Raw genomic sequence first — 21,940 nt, forward strand, 5'->3', positions numbered from 1 at the left:
ATGACACATTCCCTCCCACAACCAGCTTACAGTCTAGAGAAGGAAACAGTCATTGATGTTTCACGCTGAGAAGCAGCGTGGCTACTGAGAAGCAGCGTGGCTCAGTGGAAAGAGCACGGGCTTTGGAGTCAGAGGTCATGGGTTCAAATCCCGGCTTGGCCATTTGTCAGCTGTGTGACTTTGGGCAAGTCACTTAACTTCTCAGTGCCTCAGTTACCTCATCTGTAAAATGGGGATGAAGACTGTGAGCCCCACGTGGGACAACCTGATTCCCCTGTGTCTACCCCAGTGCTTAGAACAGTGCTCGGCACATAGTAAGCGCTTAACAAATACCAACAAAAAATAAATAAATAAATAAAATTACAGATATGGACATAAGTGCTAAGGGGCTGGGATGGGGGAATGAATAAAGGGAGCAAGTCAAGGTGTTTCGGAAGGGAATGGGAGAAGAGGAAATGAGGGCTTAGTCAGGGAAGGCCTCTTGGAGGAGATGTGCCTTCAGTGAGGTTTTGAAGGAGGGGAGATAATTGTCTGAGCAATGCCCAGATGGCAAGTGGCAAAAAGTGGTGCACAATTGTATTTTGAAGGACAAAGCATGAAAGCAATTCTCCCTCCAAAGCTCTTACATTCATGGCTGCGTACTCATTGATGGCAGAGACATCTTCATATGAAAGGACAGTTCTACTTGCTGACAGATGCGGTTGTATGTGAGTCGTAAAAATGACAGCAGAAATAAACCCCCCCAATTTTTGAAATAGTAGGGTATAGATTTGGTGGAGGGGTTAAAAATATGTATAATTTGGCTGGGTTAATTAGTGGGTTTTATTATTTTGCTAAACATTTGGGTAAAAGTCGGCTTTTAATTTCCCAAAACGTCAGGTTTTATTTTAGCTCTGTTTTAAGGTTCACGTAAAACACTTGCATGGCAAGTGTTTCTTCAGTAATATTCATTTTTGGCACTTAAATAAGGGGCATGAGTGTCTGAAACCTTTGGCAACTTGATTTCTGTTGGCATATAGTCTCGTTAATGTAATGATAAGGATTGTGGTGTATGTTAAGAGATTATTCTGTGCCAAATAGTGTGCTAAGCCCTGGAGTATAGACAGAGTAATAAGATTGGATGAAAGCCCTATCTCTCAAGAACACAAATTAAGGGGGAAGAAGAAAAGTACGTACTTCCCATTTTACAGAAAAGAAAACCGAGGTACAGGGAAGTTAAGTGATTTGCCCAATAATGTTGGCATTTGTTAAGTGCTTACTATGTGCAAAGCACTGTTCTAAGCGCTGGGGTAGTTACAGGGTAATCAGGTTGTCCCACGTGAGGCTCACAGTCTTAATCCCCATTTTACAGATGAGGTAACTGAGCCACAGAGAAGTTAAGTGACTTGCCCAGAGTCTCACAGCTGACAAGCGGTGGAACCAGGATTCCAACCCATGACCTATGACTCCCAGGCCCATGCTCTTTCCACTGAGCCACGCTGCTTCCCAAGGGCACACAGCCAGCAGATGGCAAAGTTAGGATAGAACACAGGGCTTCTGAATTCTAGACTGTACTCTTTCCACTAGACTACACTGCTTCCCTAAGTATTATTAAAGGATTATGATTATTGTTGTTGATCATAATAATTTAGGGTTAGAAATTTATTATGAAACATCTAGGATATCAGATTCTGACATGAGTCCTAAACCAAAGAATCAAGCAATAGTATTTATCGTGCATTTACTGTGTTGAAGCCCTGTACTAAGCACTTGAGGGGAAGCAGTGTGGCTCAGTGGAAAGAGCAAGGGCTTGGGAGTCAGAGGTCATGAGTTCTAATCCCAGCTCTGCCACTTCTCAGCTTTGTGACTATGGGCAAGTCACTTAACTCCTCTGTGCCTCACCTCGTCTGTAAAATGGGGATGAAGACTGTGAGCCTCTTGTGGGACAACCTGATTACCCTGTATCTCCCCCAGTGCTTAGAACAGTGCTCTGCACATAGTAAGTGCTTAACAAATACCAACACTATTAGGACAGAATTTGCATGCATGATCCCTAGAATTCTGGTCCTCTGATTCCCAGGCCTGTGCTCTTTCCACTAGGCTGCCGTGCTCTGCACACAGTAAGCGCTCAGTAAATACCACTGATATATTGATTTGATTCTCTCCCCCACTCTCTTTTTCCCCTCTCCTTATCAATTCCTCTCTCTCTCTCCATTTTCCCTTTTCCTTTTTCTTCCTTTTGTCTCCCTCTCCATCCATCTTGCTCTCTCCCCCTCTCTCTCCCTCTTTCTGTCAGCTCAAAATCTCCAAGGAAGGACGTCTCACCACATCACTTGATAAGACTATTTCACAGTTGAATGGACCTTAGTCAGGAATACTTTTTTGCTATTTAAGATCATTCTATTGTTTTTCTGATTTCAGCCTGTTCTTTTGATCTAGGAATTTTGCTACTTCTTATATAACTCTTCTCTCTCTTAGAGCTGCCACCCAAGTACTTATTATTAAGGGCCCTCTTCACTTAGGTAGACTCTAAGTAATTTATTTAATCCCCTTACTCCATCCCCACGCTTCCTCATTCTTCTCTCTCTTCTCATAAGTCTTTGAGTTTATCTGTTGTGTTTCCGTATCTGACAACTGAACACCCTACTTCAGAAGAGATCTTGGAAGAGTGCCCAAACACTTTTCTCATTTCTTTGTGATGGAAAGCTACTGTGAATGTAGCCCTCAATCATTTTAACCTTTTTCCTCTCATCACATGGAAGACAGCTCTAATTTTGCTGTCCACTCACTCCTTGGAGTATTTGTTCAAATATTGAGAGATGTTTTGTGAGTCTCCCATTCACCCGTGTTCCTGATGGCCAGACACTGCATTTAACTAGAAAAGTACTTCTGCTAGTACTACCAATAATAGTAATAATAATTGTGGTATTTATTAAGCACTAATTATGTGGCAAGCACTGTACAAATAATAATAATGGTATTTGTTAACCACTTACTATATGCCAAGTACTGTTCTAAGCACTGTTCTCTCCCTGCTGTAGCGCCTCTGTACATAAACTCTAGACTAAACTCTAACCTTGTTGTGGGCAGGGAACATGCCTACCAACTCTGTTATACTGTAGTACTCTCGAAAGTGCTTAGTACAGTGCTCTACATGTAGTAAGTGCTCAATAAACTCCACTGATTAATTGGTTGACTTATACTCTTCTACTTCCTCCTATTGATAATTTATTTTAGTGGCCAGCTGCCCTGCTGGATTGTAAGCCCCTTGAGGGCAGGGATCATGTCTACTAACCCTCTTGTATTCTCAGTCAATCAATCCTTAGTATTTATCAAGCACTTACTGTGTGCTTAGTACAGTGTTCTGCCCAGAGTAGGCACTTATTAAATATGATTGATCTGCAGATTGAAGATGCTAAAGATTAGAGCTGAAAAGGTGCCCTGTAGTTTCCCAGTTGACCTTTCCTCCCATGACCAGAAACATTTCTCTTTTCCAATAATCCTCTTGCTATTTTTTAGTACCCACGAACAGCTCTGTGGTCACCACAGATCCAGGTTCATTCATTCATTCCTTCACTCAGTCGTATTTATTGATCGCTTACTGTGTAGAGCACTGTACCAAGCACTTGGAGGAGAGTACAATATAACAATAAACAGATACATTCCCTGCCCACAGTGAGCTCACAGTACAGCTTAAGGGACATGGGATCAGATGATCACTGAGACTAAAGGCACGGCAGCTGAACATATTCTCTTCATCCAGTCACAAAGGAAACAGATAATAATATTAACAATAATGATGGTATTTGTTAAGTGCTTACTATGTGTCAAGCACTGTTCTAAGTGCTGGGGAAGATACCAATTAATCAGGTTGAACAGGCCATGTCCCACATGGGGCTCACAGTCTTAATCCCCATTTTATGGTTGAGGTAACTGAGGCTCAGTTACTTCTCATTCGTTCCACTTTACTGGAGTGAAACTCGAAAGTTCATTTCTCTTAATGGAAAGAATGGATTCCTGAGACATTTCATTTGCCCTGCTTAGAAACGTGGTACATTGCACAGAGTCACATGTCCCTCTAGACTGTGAGCTTATTGTAGGCAGGACACGTGTCTGCTAACTCTGCTGTACTGTAATAATAATCATAATTGTGGTATTTGTTAAGCACTTACTATGTGCCAGGCACTGTACTAAGTGCTGGGATAGATACAAGATAATTGGGTTGGACACAGTCCCTTTCCCACATAGGGCTCTCAGTCTCATCCCCATTTTATGGATGAGGTAACTGAGGCCCAGAGAAGTCAAGTGACTTGCCCAAGGTCACACAGAAGACAAGTGGCAGAGATAGAATTAGAACCCAACTCCTTCTGACTCCCAGGCCCATACTGTATCCACTAGACCATGCTGCCAAATGCTTAGTACAGTGCTCTGCATATAATAAATGCTCAATAAATTAGCATTCATTGATTGATTGATTTTGTACACAGTTAAGTGTTCAATAAATACCACTGATTGATTTATTGATTCTTTCCCGAGCAGGCTCTATTTGTCCTTTGGGCAGACAGCTGGGAAAATTCAAACCAGTTCATTTCCTCTTCTTAGCCCCTTGGGAGTTGTGTTTGAAAGGAAAGACATTGCAAATAATAATAATAATAGTAATAATATTTGTTACTATGTGCCAAGCACTATACTAAGCACTGGAATAGAAACAAGATAATCAGGCCCTATATGGGGCTCACATTCTAAGTAGGAGGGACCACAGGTATTGAATCCTCATTTTTCGGATGAGGGAAATGAGGCACAGAGAGCTTAAGTGAGTTGGCCAAGGTCACTCAGCAGGTGAGTGGCAGAGATAGGATTAGAACCCACATCCTTTGTCTTGGCGGCCTGGGTTCTTTCCACTATGCTATAATCATAATAATAATGATAATATAGTGGTATTTGTTAAGTGCTTATTGGGTATCAAGCACAGTACTAAGCTCTGAGGTAGAAAAATAAGCGTCATGATTATCCGGTTTTTTTTTCTGATTTTTCTAAAGTCCCCATGTTCCTTATGAACTGATAGTTGATTTTGAATTGACTGTATTTAGCAGAACCCATCCACAGCACTGCAAATCAATCAGTTCTATTTATTGAGCACATACTGTGTCCAGACCACTGTACTCGGCACTTGGGAATGTACAATAGAGTTAGTAAACACCATTCCTACACCCTTGAGCTTACAGTCTCCTATGTGCATTGAACTTGGGAGGGTACAAAGGAATAGTTTTGAGCAGGGAACATGTCCGCTAATTCTACTGTATTTGTATTCTCCCATACGTTCAGTACAGTGCTCTGCACATAAGAAGTGCTCATACTCTTGATTGATTCAAGTCAGTAATGTAACAGTGAGACTTTTCAGTTCTCTAAAGTCACTGCTATTTCGTTCCATTTTTGTAGAATACTGAAGGAACCACTTCCCCCTTGTCTTCTCAGTCAGCCCCACGACCTGCTTTCTCTGACCTTGTTTCTTTGCAAACGGATTGTTCCAAACCTCTTGCTGCTGCTGTTTCTGCGAAAAATGATCTGTTTAGGCTACTATTCCTCTGAAAACCAGCAGGGGACACTGAACACTGAGTATTCACAGAAAAGGTCTCGGTTTGAATGAAAGGAAAGAGGCTAACTGGAAGAGAAAACTGTCATTTCATCATAAACATTTTCCGTTTGAAATTTCACATGTAGAAATTTCACATGTAGAGAAATGCAAAAACCAAGGGCTTCTCCAGAAATACTGAATAACTAACATTATCACTGTCAAAATTAAAGGTTTTGGAACCTGTCATAAGTTTGCCGTGTGGGAAAGTCAGTGTTTCTGAAGAACCTTACTGCTTTATGTCCTTAATTCTGGGGCTCTTAAACCTTTACGTCTCAGCGTTTCATCAATTGAGAATGTTTTGTCTTCAATTTCCTTTTTTGCTTTTTTAATAAAAAGCACACCCACCCATGCTTTCCCCTCATTTAAAAGATGGATTCAGTTTTCAACCCCCACAGCAGAAGCCACGGTTACATAACTGGAATGATACTAAGTATTTATGAAGCTCCCTAGAAGTAGCAATAATAACAACTCTTTAAGCACAAGGAACATTTTGTACTGCAAAAGGGTATTTTTAAAAATATCTTCTTGTAATTTTGGTGGTTTTGCTTGAGCTGTCAAAAAAAAAATAACCCTGAAATTTCAGCATCGAGACCAACTATTGAAAATTTAGACTCTAACTCAATATCGCAAATTTAGACTCAGAGAGAAACCAGGCCTAGGGATGTGAAAGTAAGGTAGGGATTGTGTTTCCTTTATCAGTGGTAGTCTCTCAAGCTCTTAATACAGTTCTGTACAGGTGCTCAGTAAATCTGACTGACCTTGTCCTCTGATTCAAATGTAACCTTAACCCTCACTCTCGAAGAGACACAGGTTCTGATTTTACATTTTTCTTTGGGCCTGTTTCACCACTAATTATCCAGGAAAGGTTACACAGAAACAAGAGTATCAGAAGGTAAACAATTATAATAATGGCCAAGTGGATAGAGCCCCTCACTGAGTCACGCATGGAGAGTTTCCAGTACTCTACCAGTCTTGGTTACAGGAGGGAGAGTCAAGCAGAGGCATACCCATTCCAGTCCTAGCTTGGACAGTAGCTAGCGAGTGGCAGGCAATCTGCTACAAGTCAAAAATCACCTGTGCTGGGCAGCAGCGGCACGGGAGAGAGTCGAGGCCAGAAACTCAAGTGTAATGGCGCAAAAGAAGGCAATGGTAAACCACTTCCGTATTTTGACCAAGAAAACTCTGGATCCCTTACCAGAACGATTGTAGATGGAGATGGGGCGTTCTCGGAGAGATGTGGCCATGGCGTCGCTATGGGTTGGAGACAACTTGACAGCATAAGACAAGACAAGTGGATAGAGTCTGGGACTGTGTTCTAATCCCAACTCTGCCACTTGTCTGCTGTGTGACCTTGGGCAAGTCAATTTACTTCTCTGTGCATCAGTGGCCTCATCTATAAAATGAGGATTAAGATGGTGAGTCCCATGTGGGACATGGGCTGTATCCAACTCTCTTGTCTCTACCCCAGCGCTTAGTACAGTCCCTGACATATAATGAGAGTTTAACTACTGCCATAAAAAATTATAATAGTTAATAATAAGAGGTAGTTTTACAGTACACTGTGCCAAGCACTGGGGAAGATATAAGATACACAGAGGAGATACAGTTCCTGCCCCACTCTGGGATGACCATGTAAGAGGGAGAGAAAACAAGCATCTTGTCCCTATTCATTCAGTAATATTTATTGAGCACTTACTGTGTGCAGAGCTTGGGAGAGTACAATCTAACAGTAGACTGACACATTCCCTGCCCACAATGAGCTTACAGTCTAGAGGGGGAGACAGACATTAATATAAATAAATAAATTACAGATATGGACACCAGTGTTAAGGGGATGAATAAAGGGAGCAAGTCAGGGTGATACAGAAGGGAGTAGGAGAAGAGGAAAGGAGGGCTTAGGGAAACTGAGGCCCAGAGAGGTTGACTTGTCTAAGATGACGCAGCAGGTGAAAGGCAAGTTGGGAATAGAACCAGCCTCTAGGGCAAAAAGGGGCCAGTGTCACTTTTTGGTTTTCCTTTTGAAGTTCAGGTTTTGGTTTGACCTTCCTATGATTTAATTGGTAAAACATTGGAAGAGAAATCCATATTTACTTAATTTGCCTGGTTCAGCATTTCAAATGTGAGTGGCTCTTCTGAAACACCCTAGCAGCTAGCCTGGGTGTAATTTTAGAGACAATAAAAGCTTTAAGGTTCTGCCTCCTTCAGCGGCAACATGCCTTCTCCAGAGGGGAGAGTGAGGGGAGGGATGTGGCCAGAGCTACACGGCCATAACCAGGACTGTCAGATTCTGAGCTGAGAGGAGCCCCAAACTCTGCTCCCTTTAGCTGCACTGCCCTACCCCTCTCGTTTGCCCTTATTGTTATCCTCTTCCTTATCTTCTACCATTTACCTGCTGTGGTATCTTGGCCAACTCACTTCATTTCTCTGGGCCTCAGTTTCCTCACCTGTAAAATGGAGATTGAGAATGTGAGTGCCCAGCCCGATTATCTTGCATCTACCCCAGTGCTTAGTACCTACTAGCACATAGTAAGTACTTACCAAATACCACAATTATTATTATTATTATTACAGTCCCAACAGAGTTAGTAAAAACAGAGTAAAATGGGGATTTTACTAACCTGTTCTCCGTTAGTTCCATGTTAACGGTGCCCAACCTGATTAACTTGTATCTACCCCAGCACTTAGTACAGTGCTTGGCCTATAAGTAAAGACTTGATAATGTTGGTATTTGTCAAGCGCTTAGTATGTGCAGAGCACTGTTCTAAGCGCTGGGGGAGATACAGGGTAATCAGGTTGTCCCATGTGGGGCTCACAGTCTTAATCCCCATTTTACAGATGAGGCAACTGAGGCACAGAGAAGTTAAGTGACTTGCCCACAGTCACACAGCTGAAAAGTGGCAGACTGTTATCATTATTATTCTGTTGTTGTTGTTGTTGTTTTGTATTTTCATTATTTCATCCTTTTTTGGGTATCTGACACCCCTCCTATGTCCTCCCACTTATACTTAGATTGGGTCCAATTTTCACCTGTGTATTTTCCTCCTACCTTTTAATACAGTGTTCTGCCCACAGTAAGAACTTAACGCTTTTGCAACAATCCACTGTTCCTCACACTTTCTATTTTTCACAAGCCAACTCACCTGGCACTCTGCCCTCCTGGGAAGGGTTAAAATTCTTCCTCTTTCCAAAGGCTGCTTTTCAAAGGTCACGTGACCTGCCATCCCAGTTTGGTACAAAAGGCCCTATTTACTACTTTGTGATAAAATACAATATATTCAATCATCAAATCCTACTCCATTTGGAAGTTTGATTCCCATGTCCTAGTGTGGCTACCATAAATTTCCCTGAAAACAGCGTATGGGGACAGCTCAACAGCAAAGCAAAGGACAATTTTTGTGGCTTTAAATTTTGTTATGGGTTTTTACCCACATTAGAATGTAAGCTTCATTCATTCAATAGTATTTATTGAGCGCTTACTATGTGCAAAGCACTGTACCAAGCGCTTGGAATGTACAAATCGGTAGCAGATAGAGACAGTCCCTGCCCTTTGACGGGCTTACAGTCTAAGCTTCTAGTGGGAAGGGAATGTGTCTTGTTTTCCTCTTGCACTTTTCCCAAACTGTGGTATAGTGTATTTCCCTCAGGGGCTGCTAGCCGAATACCTTTACTATTACTGCTTGAGGGGCTCCTTTAGGTCACATAATAGTTGATCTTCAGATGAAATTTCACTCTCAGCAGCATCGTCTTCAAACTCAAAAGAACAGTCACTCATGTGGGCCTAACTATTTTTTAGGAATCTTTCAAACTCTCCCAGAGATTTAATATTCGTTCTGCATATCACGTAAGCCAGATCAATTCAGTATGATTAAAGGATTTCTATCAGTCCTAGTAGTGACAGGCTCAGTTCTACGCTAAAAGTAGAAAAGGGCTTGTAGACCATAGGTTCCTTGAACAGGCTGTAGAATGGCTCTAATTAAAGCTTGAAAAAAGTCACGTCTGTTTACAGAAGGAAAGTAAGGGGCAGATTCACTATAAATGATCACCTAAGTGTTCTGGGTTGTAATACCTCATTTCAAATGTGTTCATTAACTAATATTTGAATCACTTAGAAGCCTGAACCCTCCTGCACTGTTAATATCTTTAGGGATTCTTTTTTTAACAAAGAAGTCTTTGTTCCCGGTCTCGGTTGGGGCTGTGCCCGGGATATTAGTGAGAAACCTGAGAGCCAGACATTGCTACAAATCCAGGAGCACATTGTGAGTGTTTTGCAACTAGGAGTAAATCGGGGCTTTTGTACCAAACCGGGATGGGGGTAGGGGCGAGGGGGGGGTGTCACGTGACCTTAGAAAAGCAGCCATTGGGAAGGGGAAGAATTTTAACCCTTCCCAGGAGGGCAGAGTGCCAGGCCAGTTGGCTTGTGAAAAACAGAAAGTGTGAGGAACGGTGAATTGTTGCAAGAGCCTTATCACTGCAGTTGTAATTGTAATCCACTTTGGACTCCGTTTCCAGTCGGCATCAATGTGAACCGTATTTATTATGTACTTAGCATGGGCCAAGCGCTGGGACGGATGCAAGATAATCAGATACTAATAATAATACTGGTATTTGTTAAGTGTTTACTATGTGCCAGGTACTGTACTAAGCACTGGGGTGGATACAAGCCTTGGACTCTGGTGGTTCTCACTAGAATTTGAGAAGCAGCATGGCCTAGTGGATAGAACACAGGACTGGGAGTCAGAAGGACCTGGGTTCTAATGCTGCCTCCGCCTTTAGGCTGCTGTGTGACCTTAGGCAAGTCAGTTAACATCTCTGTGCTTTAGTTACCTCATCTGTAAAATGGGGATTAAGACTGTGAGCCCCATGTGGGACATGGACTGTGTTCAACATGATTAGCTTGCATCTACCACAGCTCTTAAAATAGTGCCTGGCACATAGTAAGCGCTTAACAAATACCATTAAAAATTAAAAAACTACCATCCAACAATGCCTCGGGCACCTAACCAAACTCAGTCTTCTAAAGCCGACTTCCTCATTGTAGCTTGCTGTCATCTGTCTCAGCACTGACCTTCTGCCCACGTCCTCTTTTTAGCCTGAAACTCCCTCCCCCTTCATATCTGACGGACCACCACTCTCCCTGCCTTCGAAGCCTTACTGAAATCCCATCTCCTCCAAGAGACCTTCCCTTCTGTATCACTTATGAGCTGGGATCCACACCCTGTAAGTACTTGATACTCACCCCACCTTCAGACCCACAGCACTTAATCACATAATTGCTTTTAAATTTTAATGTCTGTCTCCCCCCTCGACGGTTAACTCTTTGCGAGCGGGGAATGTGTCTACCAACTCTGTTCAGTATTCTCCCAAGCACTGAGTACAGTGCACTGTATACAGTAAGTGCTCACTACATGCCACTGATGGGTTGATTGTGCTCCACGTCCAAGATGCTCCTTACACTGCCTTTGCCCACCTCCTCCCTGATGCTGGCCCTAGCCTGTACTTCTGCCTGACTTTCCTCAACCGTGTGAGGAGGAGGAAGAGGCCAAGACAGCAGAACGACAAGAGGGCCCTACGGGCCACATCCCTCTTAGTAATTTGGCCAACAAACCCACCTGTTTATGAGTGATTTGATACAAGAATCATCGACAGTCATTTCTGTATGAAGACAATCAATCACTGGAATTGACTGAGTGCTTATTCATTCATTCATTCAATCGTATTTATTGAGCGCTTACTGTGTGCAGAGCACTGTACTAAGCGCTTGGAAAGTACAGTAATCTGGAATGCAGCCCCAGCCACTGCAGTGTACTGTATGCAGAGCACTGTACTAAATGCTTGGTAGAATACAATACCCCAGAGTTGGTAGAAACGTTCCCTGCTCACAACGAGCTTACAGCACTGAGAAGCAGTGTTGCTTAGTGGATAGACTATGGGCCTGAGAGTCAGTAGGACCTGGGTTCTAATCCTGCCTCTGCTACTTGTCTGCTGGTGACTTTGGGCAAGTCACTTTACTTTTCTGTGCCTCAGTTCCCTCATCTGTAAAATAGGGATCAAGACTGAGAGCCCCAAGTGGGACAGGGATTGTGTCCAACCTGATTACCTTGTACCTACCTCAGTGCTTAGAACAATGCTTGGCACATAGTAAGCACTTTACAAATATCATTAGTAGTAGTATAGACAACAGCATATAATAACTGTGGTAAATAATAATAGTCAATCATATTGAATGAGGGTTTACTGTGGGCAGAGTATTGTACTACGTGCTTGAGAGTACAGTATAATAGAGTTGATAGACATGCTTCCTGCCTTCGATGAGTTTAATATTATCATATTACCATATCATCATAATGATAATAGTGATTGTGGTACCTTTTAAGCACTTACTATGTGCCAGGCACTGTCCTGGAGAAGATACAAGATAATCAGGTCAAACACAGTACCTGTCCCACTTGGATTTCACAGCCTAAATAGGAGGGTAGGACAGGGATTGTCCCATTTGACTGTTGAGGAAACTGAGGCATGGAGAAGTTAAGTGACTTGCTTGTGGTCACAGCAGGGAAGTGGCAGAATCAGGATTAGAACCCAGCTCATCTGACTCCCAAGCCCAAGCTCTTTCCACCAGGCCACAATTCTTAAACGTTCACTAGGTACCAAGCCCTGGAGCAGATACAATACAGTCAGACCTGATCCAATCACCATCCCATATAGGGCTCACAGTCGAAGGTGGAGGGAGAATAAGTATTTAATCCCCATTTCACAATGTGGAAACTGAGGCACAGAGTAGTGAAGTGACTAGCTCAGGGCCACACAACAGACAAATGATGAAGTCAGGATTAGAACCCGGTCCTCCAGACTCCCAGGCCCATACACTTTGCACTAGGCCACAGTGACTTCTTCATTGTCATCCTCTAGACCGTAAACTCGTTGTGGGCAGGGAATGTGTCTGGTATATTGCTATAGTGTACTCTCCCAAGTGCTTAGTACAGTGCTGTGCACACAGCAAGCGGTCAGTAAATCTGATTGATTGAATGAATGAATCTTCTGTCCTGTCCCTCTTTTCCAAGATCACCGAGCTCTCATTCGGCAGCTTTCTGCACCTGCACCACTGATTTTGCACACTTGCATTTGATTTAAGATGCATTTTCCTTTTGGGTGATGTGAGGCCCAAAGTGATACATCCATCTTCTCAGCTTTCAGGAAGGAAGGACTCGCTGAGTTATAGCAGATTGCTTTCTTGAGGGAAAGGGGGTATAATACTTTAGCTCTTAAAGCTCTCTAAGCCTGAAACATTTTGAACAAACACTTCTGGCTTCTTTGGGAGTTGGCAAACTTAGATAAGCTAAGGAGAGGAAGGGCTGGAGAGCTTAATGCTCAGCTGGGCTCTCCCAGAAACTCACCAGGAGCCTTGTTGGAGACATTTGCACCTTTCAACTTCAGTGTCTGCTTCTGGAAAATTGGGCCAACAGGGATGGCGTTTCATTCACCCGTATTTATCAAGTACTGTACTAAGCGCTTGGGAGAGTATAATACAACAGTAAACAGACACATTCCCTGCTCACAATCAGCTTACATTCTAGAGGGGGAGAAGAACATTAATAGAAATAAATAAATTACAGATATGGACTTAAGTGCTATGGAGCTGGGAGGGGATTGAATAGAGGGAGCAAGTAAAGGTGGTGCAGAAGGGAGTGGGAGAAGGGGAAAGGAGGGCTTAGTCAGGGAAGGCCTCTTGGAGGAGATGGGTCTTCAATAAGACTTTTGAAACATTTAGAAATTACTGGGATGTGGACAGGTAATGTAACTAACAACTTTATTATATTGTCCTCCCCCAAGTGCTCTAAACACAGTAGGTGCTCAATAAATCTGATTGATTGGTCTGAGCTACTTGGCAACAAGAAGCTGTTCCTTGCCCAGATTACCCCTTCCAGAACAACGGTAGTAATCAATAAATCAGTGTTATTTAAACTGTGAGCCAGGTGTGGGACAGGAACTATGTCCAACCTAGTTGGACACAGTGATTACAACAGTGCTTGACCCACAGTGCTTAATAAACACCATTTTTAAAAAAATCAAACACTGGAATTTATTGAGCTCTTACAAGTGCCAAGCACTATTGAGCACTTGAGAGAGTATGGTACAACAGAGTTGGTAGACACTCTTCTAGGACCTTAGAATCTAGAGGAGGAGACAGACATTAAAATAAATGATGGATTATTTACACAAGTGGTGTGGGACAGAGGATGGGGTGAATATGTTTAAAGGGTACAGATCTAAGAACATAGGTGATGAAGAAGGGAAAAGGGAGTAGGGGAAATGAGGACTTAGGGAGGGACTTTTGGAGGAGATGTGATTTTAGGAGGGAGAAGGGGATTCCAGGCTAGAGGCAGGATATAGGCAAGGGGTCGGTGGTGAGACGGATGAGATGGAGGTATAGTGAGTAGGTGGACGATAGTAATGTTATTTACTGAGCACCTCATGAGAGTAACGCATTGTATGCGGTGTTGGGGAAGTACAACAGAAGCACAACATGTTTCCTGCCCTCAAGCTTACACTCTACTCGGGGAGGTAAACATAAGCAGCAGAATCAGAACAAATAAAATTGAGTGCTCAATCGAGGGAGAGAGAGAGAGCGAGAGAGAGAGTGTGTGTGTGTATTCTAGACTGTGAGCCCATTGTTGGGTAGGGATTGTCTCTATCTGTTGCCGAATCGTACTTCCTAAGCGCTTAGTACATGCTCTGCACACAGTAAGTGCTCAATATATACAATTGAATGAATGTATATATATATATGTATATCTCCCTGTTTTGTGTTGTTTACAAAGCTGGTTTGCCAGCTAGATTCTCAGTGATAATGAACCCACAGAGTTGATAGCTGGAGGGAGGAAAAAAAAAATTCTGGATTGCATCTTGTGAATAATTATGAACCTAGCTGAACTTTTGCATTTGCTTACTAATTGTGCGGTTTGCATTATGCCGAGCTGCAACTTTTCCTAAGTGGAAGTTGAGTAGCCCTCGTTCTTACCTCAGTCCGAGTTACCGAACCCGATCGCTTGAAGCAGTTTATCTTATTTCTCCACAGAAATCCCATTTCACAGTCTCCCATCCCATTGCGGAGGCCACGCTTCTTTGCAAAGAGAAATAAATGAATGCCAGCCCTGAGTTTACGCTCACTGGAACTATAATACCTCTGTGAGTTTCCAGGTGTTGAGGTGAACCGAGCGGTCTGAAGCCCCGATGGAATTGTTGGGAAGACACGGAATCAGTGAGTGAATTGTATTGTTATTCATTGAGGGATTACGGTACACAGAGCACTGTATGAAGCACTGGGGAGAATACACTACAAAAGAGTTGGTAGATAATGCCCACAATGAGCTCACAGTCTAGAGGAGGAGACAGACGTTATTGAAAATAAATAAATTACAAATATGGACATAAGTGCTATGGAGCTGAGGGAGGGGTGAATAAAGGGAGCAAATCAGGGTGACCCAGAAGGGAGTGGGAAAAGAGGAAAGGAGGGCTGAGGGAGGGAAGGCCTCTTGGAGGAGAAGTGCCTTCAGTAAGGTTTTGAGGATGGGGAGAGTCATTGCCAGATATGAAGAGGGAGGGCATTCCAGGCCAGAAGCAGGACGTGGGCGAGAGGTTGGCGGCGAGAGAAATGAGATGGAGGTAGGGTGAGTAGGTTGACATCAGAGGAGTGCAGCGTGCAGCCTGGGTTGTAGTAGGAGAGCAGAGATGAGATAGGAGGGGGCAAGATGATTGACTGCTTTAAAGCCAGTGGTGAGGAGATTCTGTCTGATGCCAGAGGTAGCTTCATGGGTAGTGTTGATTCTTCAGCTCTGCAGTACTGTAACTGCAGGGTTCTGGAACTAGATTGCCAGTCAGTTCTGAGAACATCACAGAGGTGGTCCACTGCTCAGTACACAGTGCTCAATAAATATGATTGATTGGTGATTGATTGATTGATGGAATCCTTGGGAAGGCACGGAAGATGGGTAATGCTGATTGTTCAGGTCTGAGGTACCGTAAGCAAAGGGTTAAATGCAGGGTCTGGAACCAGTTGGCCAGTGTGTCCGCTCTGAGAACATCACAAAGGTAGTCCAGTGCTCTGCACACATTAAGCGCTCAATAGGTACCATTGATGATTGATAATAATCAGGATGGCGTGGTCAATCAGGGTAGAGTTGCAGGGACCCGTCTGACCCTTCCAGCATAATGAAAATAACAATAATAGTAGTTGTGCCCGGTCAATCAGTGGTTTTTATTGAGCACTTTTTGTCTGCCAAGTCCTGTATTAAGCGCTTGGGAGAGTACAATACAGTGGAGTTGGTAGACACGATCCCCATTGTACTACCCACTAGGGTAGATTCAAGATAAACAGGTTGGACCCAATTCCTATCCCACATGGGGCTTACAGTCTATGGGGGAGGGAAAATGGGGAAACTGAGGCACAGAGAAGTCAAGTGACTTGCCTAAGATCACACAGCAGAAACGTGGTAGGTGCCTGTTGGGAAGGGCAGCATGATCTAGTGGAAAGAGGATGGGGCTGGGAGTCGGGAGACCTGGGTTCTTGTATCGACTCTGCCACTTGCTTGCTGTGTGACCTTGAGCAAGTCACTTAGCCTCTCCGTACCTGTTTCCTCATCTGTAAAATAGACATAATTTTTATAATAATAATTCCTGCCTTGTCAGATGCTGTACTTTTATGTTGTCTTCTAAGTCATCTTGAATATATGTAATGTGTATGTCTGTCCTGTGTCTATCTCCAAGCCCTTCCCCACCCTGTTTTTAGATTGGGAGTTCTTGGAGGCCCGAGGGCCTTGTCTCTTGCCTGTATAGTTTTCCCAAGTGCTCTAACATTTGTCTGCTGAGTGACCTTGGGCAAGTCACTTCACATCTCTGGGCCTCAGTTACCTCATCTGTAAAATGGGGATTTAAACTGTGATAATCCAACTCGACTACCTCGTATCTCCCCCAGCACTTAGTACAGTGCCCGGCATATAGTCGACACGCAACGAATACTACTCAAAACAAAAAAATGGATGTCAGGGTTTGAGTCCCAGCTTGGCCACTGGCCTACTGTGTGGCCTTGGTCCAGTCACTGCTCCTCAGTTTTCTTCATCTATAAAATGAAGATTGTGAGCCCCAGTGGGATGGGGACAGTGTTCATCTCGTAACCTTATACCTACCCCAGCAGTTAGCACATGGTAAATGGTTAATGAAGCCAATGATAACTTTGCCAGTGGGGATAGCCAGGGAAGGGGAATCGGGGAAATCGTGTGGAGCAAGAGAGCCCCGATGGTGATGATGATGGGGATGATGAGGACCGGGTGAGGGGGTTTGGAGTCAGTGTGATGGGCAGCTTTGCCTTCGGTGTCGGTGTCCCAGGTGGTCGGTCGGTCGGTTCTGCTCCTCTCCTGAGTCGGCGGCAGGGCTTTGGGCGTGGGGGCCTCCTCCCTGTCCTCCCCCATCCCCATCCAGGGTCCTGGGGACAGGTTGGGGAGGATTCCCTAATTGGGCCGGACACCAGGAGCGTAGTGGCGGGGAGAGAGGGCCCGTCTGAGCCGTGTCCGGGCCGTCTGGCCGGGGCCCGGGCTCTCCCCTTACCTTTCCTGTTCCCTCCTGCCCGCCCGGCCCGGTTGGGTCCGGCTGGGCCCGGTTCGGTCCGGGCTGGTCCGGGCTGAGCTGGTCCGAGCTGAGCTGGGCCGGTCCCGAGCTGGGCAGTCGGGGGCGGCGTGCGGCTGTTTGGGCACCAGGGGGCAGTGTGTCTGTTCCGAAGACTCGGCCGCCGCTTCTGCGGGCGCGCAGGGCAAACCCCGCTCCCTGCACCCCGCAACCCGCACCGACTCACACCTCTTACAGGGACACACACACACACACTGCTCTCCCCATCCCGTCCCCTTACAGGGACACCCCGGGACACACACACACACACGCCGCCTTCTCCACCCCCTCCCACCCTCACCCCCATCCTCTTACAGGGACACACCGGGAAACCAACACGGATTGACACACACACGGGCCCCCCCTCCACCCCTCTTACAGGGACACACACATTCATCCCTTGCAGAGACATGCAGTGACACATATACACACATCTGATACAGAGACATACGGATTCAAACACACACACCCACCCACCCATTCTTCTTACACATCCAGACCCCCCCCCCCCCCAATTCTTCTTACACATCCCTTACTGAGACACACTGGGGCACACAAATACACACACCCCACATCACATCCCTTACAGAAGTATACCAACACACACATACACACACACACACACACACACACACACGACACATGCTCCTTGAGAGGCCAAGTAAAGGAGATCCCTACACACCCGCCTTACAGAAAAGCCTTAGGCCCAATTACAGTCCCATGGAGACCCCAGTCCTACGAACACCCCCCCCACCCCCCACCCCATGGTTTTCAGATGTGGACATGTACACCATCCTGATGGAAATCCAGACCTTGGACTTGCAGCCGGGTTAGTCACCCACACGCCCGCTTATGCCATGCTCACAGCAACACTTTGTAAACGAAGCCATACCGCATTGGAGAAGATAGATACACACTCCTTAGGACGGACGCTTGTGGATGCTTCCCCGTCAAAAGACACACACACGCACACATATACACACGCACACACCCTACCTTAGAAAGACAGTTGCACAGACCAACCTCTCCCCCACAAACACACCCTGGGATTTATCTGTGGCAGAACCCTGGAAGACTCAATTCTTTAAAACGGGACTAAGATATTTTAAAGGGGATCCAGGCTTTGGGAAAACAGACTCCAACCTCTCACACACCCACCCACCCACCCACACACACGTACACATACATACCTTTTAGACCCGGCAGGCTGCCACATGCTCTTCTCACTGGCAGTCACTCGGTAGAGACCCTCCCTCTCTCCCTCCCTTCCTTCTTAGAGACTCCGGGAGTCAGTCCCGATAGACACACCTGGAAGAGGCCGCCCCGGGCCTGCCGGTTGATATACACTCACACATTCCAGGGATGCAGACGTAGACGCAAACCTAATGGACTCCCCCCACCCCATCTCCAGGGTCGTCGTAGACACCCAGTTTCTGGCACACAGGGGCACCACGTTCAGGGCCGATACCTCTCCCCAGCACCCCATCTTCCAACCCCTTCTTTGGTCCTTTCCTTCTCCTCCTTTCTGGCCTCCCTCCCAAGGCCTGGGGTGAGGACCTGGGACCCCCTCCCGAGGGCTTCGGGCCGGGGGCTAGCGGGGTCCGTTCTGGTTGCTCGAGGGACCTGAAGGGGCGTGGGGGGAGGCTTTGACCTAGAAAGGCGGAGTGGGGGGCGATGAGAAAGAGGTGGGGGCGACCAGAGTCGAGGCCCTTTATACCTCTTTGTGCCTCTGCCCGCCGGGCCTCATTGTCCGTGGCTTTCTTCATCGCCAGCTGCACATCTTGGGGCCCAGCGTCTTCGCCCCAGCCCCATCCCTGCCCCATTTCCCCCCTGTCACTTTGCTAAGTAATAATTTCCATGTCCAATTCCATTTCTTTTCTAGTTCTGAAATCTCCAAGCCATCAGCAAGGAGGATAGTTCACATGAAAACTAATTACACAAAATCAATATTTAATCACAGCCCAACATCCTGATCCTGCAGAAAAATCCTTTTAAAACTCCACCGCCCTGTACAAATACCTCTTCTGGCCGCTTATTTATAGATCTCATTTTGGGTGGGGATAATTTTCATTTTTAATTTCCCCCTCAAAAAAAAAAATCTATTGACAACCCCGAGACACAAACACCTGGAAGGCCTCCTAACGCCATTTATTTCAGACCCTTCGGGTTTTTAAAAGAGCGCTTTCTTGGGAAAGTGCTGCGGCCTCCCGTTTACGCTCCCACTAGTACCTGTCCGCAAATAAAGCCGCAAAGTTTATCTTGATGATTTTCCTCAAGCGTTCGGGCTCCACAAAGCCTAGCCGAGGGCTCTAATCAGCTCGGGGGAGCGATGAATTGTATCCTACGACGTGGTGACTTTTAACACGCGCCGCGGAGGTTGGGCTGTTTAATCTGAGCCTTTTAAATAAAATAGGCTCCGGGGTTGATTTTATTATAACGTTTATTTCATTTCAGATTTCATGCGCAATTTAGCAAACGCTAGACAGACTTGGGCGATAAATACTTTAGAAAAAAACATTTTATACACCATGCTTAATTTTATTTAGATTTAATAGTGATATGGTCGACGTTTCAAAAAGAGAGTTTTTCAAGAATGTTATCCCATTAGCAAGATCTCCTTGTTGCTATTTGATTTCAAAGAAACCTTTTCCCTCCTCTAGCCCCCCTCCCGCCTTCTTTAAGACACAGCTACACACACACACACACACACACACGCACACCCACAAACTTCTAATTGCATGATAGATTTCAGCCCCAGTGGAGATCAAAAAGACCTAAACATTTTAACTAAGATTATTGGGATAAATATTTCATAAAGAGCAGAGCAGATATTAAATTACACCTATTGATTTTCGTATCACAACCGAATTCCACTCCTTAGCCCCTTTAGACTAATTGATCTCTTAAGGAAGTTCGGTTTGACGCTTCGATCATTCCGGCCCCTAAAACCAGCCCGGATCGCGCAGCAAAAAAAAAGAAAAAAAAGGTGTGTGGGGGGGGGGAGGGGGCAAGCGCTGAAAGAGCTCCCCTCCCGCTCCCGGCGACCCTCTCGAGGTCGTGTTGCCGGTCCGTTTGCGCAGCCGGTCCCTGTCTAACCACCAGCCCTCCTGCTGCAGCAGGAGAGGGCGGAGACGTCTTGTCCGGCCCAGCGACCCCGAAACCTGGCCAGGGCGGCTACTGATCGCCAGGCGACCCAAAACGATTGGACCAGCCAAGGCCCGGGAGACGAGGACAGTTGTTCAGCTGGGATTTGGAGGAGACAAGGTGGGGAGTGGGGGGCATCCAAGGCGCCCAAACTTTAGGGCTCGTTTTTTTTTGGGGGGGGGGGTGTCCCTCTGCGGCTGCTGCATTCGCTGTAACCCAAAGGGAGAAGACACTGTCCGGTCCCCCCAGGTCCGGCCAATTTGGGGAGGGAGGCCGGGGGCTGTCCACCGGGGCAGGTCCTTCGTGTTGGCGGAGGAGGGCGAGGTGCGTCGCGGACAGGCGGGAGAGGGGGACAGTTGGAGTGCGGGGGACAGTTGGAGAGCTGGGGTGGGGGTCCTCCAACTCCGAAGACCCCCGCAGCTGCCCATTGTCTCCACTCCCCGGCCAGCTCGCCCCGGACCAGGGGCGGGGGGAGGGAGAGAGAAAGCCCGGGGCAGAACGGGCGATGCCACCCGCGCCCCTTTGGCACCCCCTCTGCGCCCCGGACCCCCGAGGGGGCCGCGGGGGGCGAGGAGGGAGTCCGGGGGGCGAGGAGAGGGTCCGGCGGGCGAGCTAGCATCGGGACCGGACCACCTTAAGAGGCGGCCCCTCCCCAGGCCCCCAGCTGGCGCCCCGCTGATTGGCGCAGACCTAATGGCTGGAATTGATTGCTGAAATGCAAAACTTGTTGCTGCTCCTCCAGCGCTGGGCGAGAGACGGAGAGACCCGGACAGAGGGGAGAGGAGACCCTCGCAGCGCCCCACGCCCAGCTCCCCCCCCCACCTCCCTCCCCCAGAGCCGGGAGAGGGGAGCGAAGACCACCCCCCACCCCCCCACCCCCTCTCCTCTCCCCCCCAGAGCCCTTCCCCGCCCTCCGGAGAAGGACCCAGGCAGCCGAGCGCCTCGCAGCCGGGAAGGCAGAGAAAGTGGAGACCCCCGGATCGTTGGGCGCCCGGACGCTGCGCCCCCCGCACCCGCCAGGGCGCGAAGCCCTGCGTCCGGCGCTCCGCACCTGAACGGCAGGAAGGAGGAAGGGGCGAGGGCAGGTCGGAGCCGGCGGGAGGGGGCTGCCGCCGCCCCCCGCCCCCCCTGCGGACCCGGGCTCCCGCGGCCACCATGCCCGGCCCCTGGAGAGGGGCCACTCGGGGCTGGACCCCGTGAGCGGCGGAGCCTCGCCCCGGCGGACACTCGGATCCGGAGGCGGCCACGGCGGGAGAGCCCGGGGAAGGACCCCGGCGAGGGACCCCGGCGAGGGAGAGGAGGACGGCCTCCTTCCTCCGGCGCCGGCCGCCGCTCTGAATGGTGCCCCATTCAGGGGTAGCCCCGGTAGGCGCGCCCTCTCGCCCCCCGACCCAACTCGGACTCGAGGAGGGGGTCCCCTCCCCGCTGCCCCCTTCCCCCTCCTAACTTTTCGTCCCGCCGCCCGGGGCTCCCTCCGCCCTGCCCCCGGCCCGGGCGCGCCCCCCTCGCCGGTCCCCGTCCCCC

The 21,940-nt window shown here is 47.1% G+C and overlaps 1 non-coding gene across 1 annotated transcript; it reads left to right on the forward strand.

Annotated features, from left to right (window-relative positions):
* The first annotated feature begins 6,540 nt into the window (after nt 1–6,540).
* Nucleotides 6,541–6,678, forward strand: LOC114806282. Its single transcript, XR_003754317.1, has one exon. It is a non-coding gene; the product is annotated as a small nucleolar RNA SNORA7 (small nucleolar RNA).
* Nucleotides 6,679–21,940: the final 15,262 nt, after the last annotated feature.

This window comes from Ornithorhynchus anatinus, chromosome 21 (genome assembly GCF_004115215.2).
Source record: "Ornithorhynchus anatinus isolate Pmale09 chromosome 21, mOrnAna1.pri.v4, whole genome shotgun sequence".
NCBI lineage: Eukaryota > Metazoa > Chordata > Mammalia > Monotremata > Ornithorhynchidae > Ornithorhynchus > Ornithorhynchus anatinus.